The 6,494-nt window shown below is 59.6% G+C and overlaps 1 protein-coding gene across 1 annotated transcript in view; it reads left to right on the top strand.

Moving 5' to 3' along the window:
• Window positions 1–5,567: 5,567 nt before the first annotated feature.
• Window positions 5,568–6,494, top strand: part of DUSP14 (dual specificity phosphatase 14) — a 3,711-nt gene continuing 2,784 nt past the window's right edge. The window contains exon 1 of the mRNA XM_031059844.1: window positions 5,568–5,668. The gene's annotated coding sequence lies outside the window, so the exon portion shown is untranslated. The remainder of the gene's footprint in view (window positions 5,669–6,494) is intronic.

The following is a 6,494-nucleotide window of genomic DNA, read 5'->3' as shown; positions in this document are numbered from 1 at the left end:
GCAAGGAAGGCCCCCAGAGGGGAAGGTGCCAGCATCGGGGTGCCAGCTTTCCTTCCCCCTGGAAGCCAGGCAGCCGAGAGCATGCAGCAGTTGGCACTGGCCCTGGAGCAGGCCCGGGTGAGGCCAGCGCGGAGCACCCGACCGTTTCCAGGACACGTTGCAGTGAATTTGCAGCTGCCTTCAATTTCATGGGCTCTGGGGTGGGCTGGGGCAGAGCCCCACGAGCAGCAGGCACAGCCCTGGGCCCGGCGGGGTCACACACGAGCAAACACACCAGGTCCCTGTGTTTTGTTCTGCTAACAGGGAAGAGATTGTGTCCCTCCTGTCAGCTGTGACTGCGCAGGGCACGGCTCTGGAAAAAACAAGGCTCCATCTTGCAGCACCCCGGAGCCAGAGCCAGGCGTGGGTCTGCTCCCTGCCTGTGCCCCCCTGCTCTCCATCCACCTCCCCCGGGTCACGCTTGGACACAGGGAGCAGGGGATGGAGCTTTCCTAAACTCCACCTGCAATCCAGATGCCATCAGCCGGCGCTGGAACAATCTGTGGTGCTCCAGAGGAGGCGGTGTCGCCACTCGGGGCTGGAAAACAGCCCTCAGTGCTCAGCCCAGTAGGGAGCCGATGCTGCACGCAACTGTGAGGATCCCTTCGTGCCTCCTCACAGCCTGGGTCTGGATTTTAAAGCATTTCACACGCCTCGCAGGAGTTCTGAAGCAGGATGCAGGTGGCCACGCCGCTGCTCTGTGCTGGGGGAGCCCCGTGCCCCAGCCAGCAGCGCACGGAGCCCGTGGCTCTGAAAGCACAGACGTGGCGTTTCAAAGATGGTTTGTTTTTCTTGCATCAAATCCTCTCGCTGCTTGCCGAGGGAGGCTTGTCCTCGGAGCAGAGCGAGGGTTTATAAATACCAGCGTGCCCCAGGTTGTGCCCGCTGCCCGTCTCGCTCCATCCCTGCGGCCAGGAGCTCTCCCTGCGGCCAGAGGTTTGGCTGGCAGCTGGCAGGACCCGGCTGCCTGTTCCTGCTGTGGAGGGGGTGGCTGCACGGCAGGGATCCCGGCAGGGTGACAGGGATCCCGGCAGGGTGACAGGGATCCCAGCAGGGTGACAGGGATCCCAGCGTGGCCGTGGGCAGCGCCGCTGTCACAGGAGGATGGGGGGGCTGCCGAGCTGCTGCCCTGCCTGGCAGCCTGGGACCCTGCCCACGGCACCAGTGGCATCCTCAGAGGAGTCCTTGCAAAAGCCTCACCGCCCATTTTTCCTGCTGGGAGAATGGCAGTCGGGGAGGGATTTTGGCTGGCAGGGCACTCAGACACTGCTCAGCCGGGCACTTTGGGCTGGGTTAGAGCCACCACCCCTGAGCCTGGTGCCAGCCCGAGGCTCGGTGCTGCCATGTGGGAGCAGAGCCCGGCTGTGGGGCGAGGGTGGCTCATGCTCAGCAGAGGCAGGAGGCAGTGGGCGAGCCTTGCCAAGCCCTGGGACACAGCAGTGTCAGCTGGCACAGCTCTGGAGGCAGCAGGCTGGCAGTGCCAGCAGGCTGGGACAGGCTCCTGAGGCAGTGCCAGCCCTGGCTCTGGGAGCAGCCTGCAGCCCTGGCACGGGGGCCAGCAGGACTCTGTGCTTGTAGACTGAACTGCTTTGCTCTAGGGTTGTTCACCTGCCCAGGAGAGCCCGGGACTGCTTGCAGGGTGCCTTGTTGTGCATTTTGGGCACGATTCCCCTTTTTGTGGATCCTCTGGGAAGTTACTGGTGTGTTCTGGCAAGCACGGGGACCCAGCTGTGCAGGGAGCTGCACAAGCAGCCAGGCCTGCTCAGAGCTCCGGGCAGACAGATTATTATCTTGATTTAACATCTGACAGCTCCCATCCTGCTCGGAGAGGCCAGCCCAGGCTGCCAGCAGAAGCAGTCGGGGGTTGGTCGCAGCATCCTCTGTCTCAGCCCAGATCACCCGCCTGCTCCCCTTCCTTCTTTCCCATTCCAAACTGAACCACTCGACCTTTCCATCGTGAGGATGTGCTGATGGCTCTGCCCCACGCCAGAGGAGCCTGTAATGGCTCCAGGAGCACAACCAAAGGCAGGAGAGCAGAGCCAGGCGCTGGGAAGAGGAGCCGGCGGCTCCCACTCGTTCTCTCCCCTCCCGGCTCTGCTTTGGGCTCCCTTGGACTCAGCACAAGCAAGCCCTGACCCCAGAATGGCTGCAGTTTGTGCTGTCTGCTGAAATTTATTTGAAATGCCACTCTCCAGGACCATTTCTGAAGCAATTTGCTGTTCAGCCTGGCTGGGAAGAGCCCTGAGCAGGCTCGTTCATTCAGCGCCTGCGATATTGACTCTTCTCTTTACTGCAGGATTAGAGAGCATTTGTCATCTCCAAAATGAATAACTTTTCCTCTCCTGGGAGGGGGAAGAAGCCTTGCCTCAGTACTGACATTTTGCACACCCAGCCCAGAAATCTTCTTCAAATCCCAGATGATGATCTGGGAATTAAACCAGGGGCCTTGGTGTCTCTGTTCCTTGAGCAGAGCAGGGCCCACCCTGCACTAAACCTGAGCTCCAGAGGGAGGGAGGCCTGGGCAGCTCTCACCTGTCCAGGTACCAGCCCCTGGTTGTGTTCCTGCCACACAACCCAAGAGAAACTCAAGTGCCCCAGGGAGGAGCCACAGCCTCAGCTCTCAAGACAGAGGAGCTGCGTTAAAAAACAAACAAACAAAAAGCCAAACCCTTAAAAATCAGAGCAAACCACCCGGCAGCACCAGAATAAGAAGGCAGAAGCTCAGGCTTGCCAACTCATTGTCTAGAGCCCGACCAGTTCTCCCTCCTGTCCTGGAGATCACAGTGCTCAACTCACAAACTCACCCTGTTTGTCATTTGAGCTTCCAGAGGTGTTTTCAAGTCTTTCTCAGGAGGTCCAGGAACCAGCAATGCTTTCCCGTGGGAATTTCAGCCTTTGTTAACAGGACTGCCTTCCCAGGAATGAAAGCAAGAGAAACAAACTCCAGCTGTTGCAAGATTTGGAGGAGCAGAGCCACGAGCGTTGCCGGCAGCAACCTTTCCAAGGGGCTGCACCACCAAAACACCGAGCACGGCATCGGGATTGCTGCACGGCTTTGGAAATCCTCTTACCTGCAAAGGAGCTGCTCTGGGGCCAGGAGATCCAGCCCAGGTGGGATGCAGCCAGCCTTCCATGGGAGCAGCTACCCAGCCTCTCCTCCTGAGACCAGGGAAGCACGAAGCTCAGCCTGGAGTGCAGCAGGAGCTACACCTGAGAGCTGGAGATCCTGGGTGCAGGATAAGATCCAGGCTGGATGGGGCTGGAGAAGTGTTCCCTTGCCATAAACCCGAGGATGGTGCTGGCCAGGAGCGCTGGGAAAGGACCTGGAGGCTTTGAAGAGCAGAGTGTTCTCCAGGCTGTAATTAGCCACTGGCTTCCCCCACCCCTGATTATGCAGAGGAGGGAAATGGCAGAACCCACCAGTCTGCCGGGGAGGGAGGAGGCTGCTCCAGTCCTGCCCCTGCCACCCCAGGGTCCCCCTGCCACCCCAGGGTCCCAGCCCTCCCCATGGGGCACTGTCTGGGCTCTGTGCATGGCAAGACCAAGGCGCAGTCTGGAAAGGGATTTACTGTGGGTCAGGGCTGCTGCAAGATTAATTAATTCATTAACTGCAGTCTGCCCAGAAAAAGGAGGATGTGATGGCAGCAACACCTGGATGCCAACAGCCCACTGTTCTCCTGAAGGACCATCTGCAGCCTCTGGGGATGTCAGGCCTTTGCAGGAAACCCCAGTGACATTCCAGCTCCTTTGGAGGGCACTTCCAGTGCTGCTTTAGGGACAGTTCTGGCTCCAGCACCCCGGGGCTTTGGGCTGCTGTGACTGCCCAGCCTATGCCAGCACTCAGAAACCCCAACCAAGGAGCAGTGGGAGAAGAGGTGGGGTTTCTATTTCCCATGAGGTGCTGCACCCTGGCTGTACCTGGCAGTGCAGAGGCTGAAGGGGCAGCCGGTGCCCCTCCCTGTGCCCTGCCAGGAGCCCCTTGTGCCACGCCGGGCTATGTGAGTGCTTTGTTCCGTCTTCTGCGATTTTCTACTTTTTGTTTTATTTTTCTGCACTCAGCAACGGCTGGGAAGAGGCTTTTCATTCCTTTTCTGTTCCTCTGCCCCAGCACAATGAGGGGAATGGCTGCGTGAAGAGCAGCGGTGTTGGATTACAGAGGGTGCGCTGGGATAACGCGGCTGTGCTGGGAAAGGCAGAGGGAACCTCCCGGGAGCACAGCAGGGCGCTGGGGACAGGCAGGAGGGATACAGGGTACAGCCCTGGGGACAAAGAGGGATTCCCACAGGAGCACAGCAGGGCACTGGGGTCGGGCAGGAGGGATGTGGGGTGCAGCCCTGGGACAGGTGAATGCTCACACCTGCGGGCTTGGGGGGAGCCCGAGCTGCTGCCAGCCCAGCCCCTTCCATCCCCAGCTCCCTGTACACCAGCAGCTGCTCAGCCGGGTGTGTGTGGGCAGCAGCGTGGCTCTGTCACATGCCTGAGCCAGCAGTCACAGCCGGTGGCACCGCAGCAGCTCCACTGCACGGGAGGGACACGGTGCCCGCCCCGCTGTGCCCAGCACCGGGCACTGTCACCCCCAGCCATGGGGCTGTGGGCACAGCAGCCTTGTCTCTCGCTGCAATAATGAGATTTTCCTCCAAATATCCCATCCTCCGGGCTGAGAGCTGCTCTGGCTCAGGGGGGAGCCGTGTCGGCCGTTCCGAACCCCGGGGATGTTGTGTGTGTGTGCCTGGGGTGTAACAGGTTGGACAGAGCAGCTGGGGCTGCCCCTGGAGGTGTCCAGGCCCAGGCTGGATGGGGCTGAGAGCCACCTGGAATGGGATGGGATGGGATGAGCAGGTGTTTTCCACTGGCATGGCAGCCCCAGTTTGCAGAGCGAGCCCAGCCTGTCACATGCAAATCCCTGGATAAGTTCCTGCCTGCAAACAGGAACCACTTTATGGAAAGCAGCAGAGCCCTTCCCAAACCCCCCGGGAGCAGCTGGAGGCTCTGCCTTGCTCACAGCTGGTTTGGGGTGGCTCTGCTCTCGTCCAGCAGCGTTTCCCAGGGGATTCACCTCCTCTCTGGGGGTTTCTGGGGAAGGAAGGGGATGTTGGGAAGGGGATGCTGGCCCCATCCTCAGCTTTTTGGGAGCACAGTGCTGTGGCTCTGGCATCAGCTCTGCCCCTTCCCATTCGCAGGAACAGGGGGTCCCAGTGGGTGGCTTGGGCACCATCAGAAGGACACAGACCTGCTCCAGCTGTCTGGGCCTGGGCAGATGCTAAAGGAGACATTAGAGTAAATCAATTACTTAAATGACTTCATTTTTTTTTTGAGCCATGACTTCTGTGCCAGCCTGAGATTCCTCAGGGCTCACCGTGATTGTGAGTGCCGCGTTGGCAGGAATTGGTGACATTGTGGTGTTGGCAGCAAGTGCCACCCTGTCCTCATCTCTCTGTGGGGGAGCCCTGCTCCTCCCTCCCAGTTCTTGGGCACCCCCTAATCAGATCCAGCACAGATCCCAGTACAATCCATGCTGTTTTGTCTCCCCAGCCCAGCGTGGGACACTCTCCCTGAGCCGCCCCAGCCCCAGCAGCCCAGAGCTCCGCGGTGCCGCTCCGTGACTGAGAGCAGGACTTTGTCACCAACTGTAAGTGCCCAAATCCTCTGCATTGTCAGTAAGAGCTGCTTGAGAGCGGGGATTTCCCTGCTCAGACAACTTTATTCCTCTGAAAAAACACACCTTTCCTTGCTGCTCCAGCTGGGTGGCTGCAGTGGGGGGAAGCTGAGCACTCGGAGCTGCAGCAAGAGCCTTGTTGGGGCAGGAACTTTTGCAGCTTTAGGTCCACAGTTTCAGGAGCTGCTCAGGTAGCTGCCAGCAGGGAAGAGCCACGGAGGAGGCCACATTGTGCTCATTAAGTTTCTGTACCACAGAGCCAAAAATCCACTGGCAGCACCACCAGCCACTGCTGGGACCTGCTGGTGCTTCCCAGAGCATGACACGAGGGCACACAGCTGAGGGCAAGGGAAGCCACAGCCCTTTAAAGCACCCTCTTAACATAATGAGGAATTCTGGAGGGACAGATCCCTCTCCCCAAGGCCCTGAGCATCCCAAGTGCCCTCTGCTCTGCCAGTGCCACCAGGGTGGGCTCAGAGGTACCCGGGCAGGGACTCCCCAGCCTGCACAGACTGGAGCCTCTCCTGTGCCCTTCTCCAAACAGAGAACACATAGACTGGCAAATTATTGATACTCCAGGGCTCATCCCCTTGCCTGCAGCTTCTCCCTGGCTTTGGAGGTGCCCCAAAGGAGCAGGGGGGTCAGAGCAGGGACTCTCCAGGCCTCTGTGGCTCTCACAGGCGATCCCAGGCCTCAGCCAAGCATTAGTCAGGCATTGAAGCAGGACAAGAGCCTCCCCTGTCCCAGCCTCTGCTCTTGGGTTTTACTCCCAGCTTCTGACATAACCAGGTCACTCTTT

The sequence above is a fragment of the Geospiza fortis genome, unplaced genomic scaffold, assembly GCF_000277835.1.
Source record: "Geospiza fortis unplaced genomic scaffold, GeoFor_1.0 scaffold538, whole genome shotgun sequence".
NCBI lineage: Eukaryota > Metazoa > Chordata > Aves > Passeriformes > Thraupidae > Geospiza > Geospiza fortis.
The sequence above is the reverse complement of the archived record's forward strand: the minus strand, read 5'-3'. Positions and strand labels throughout refer to the sequence as shown.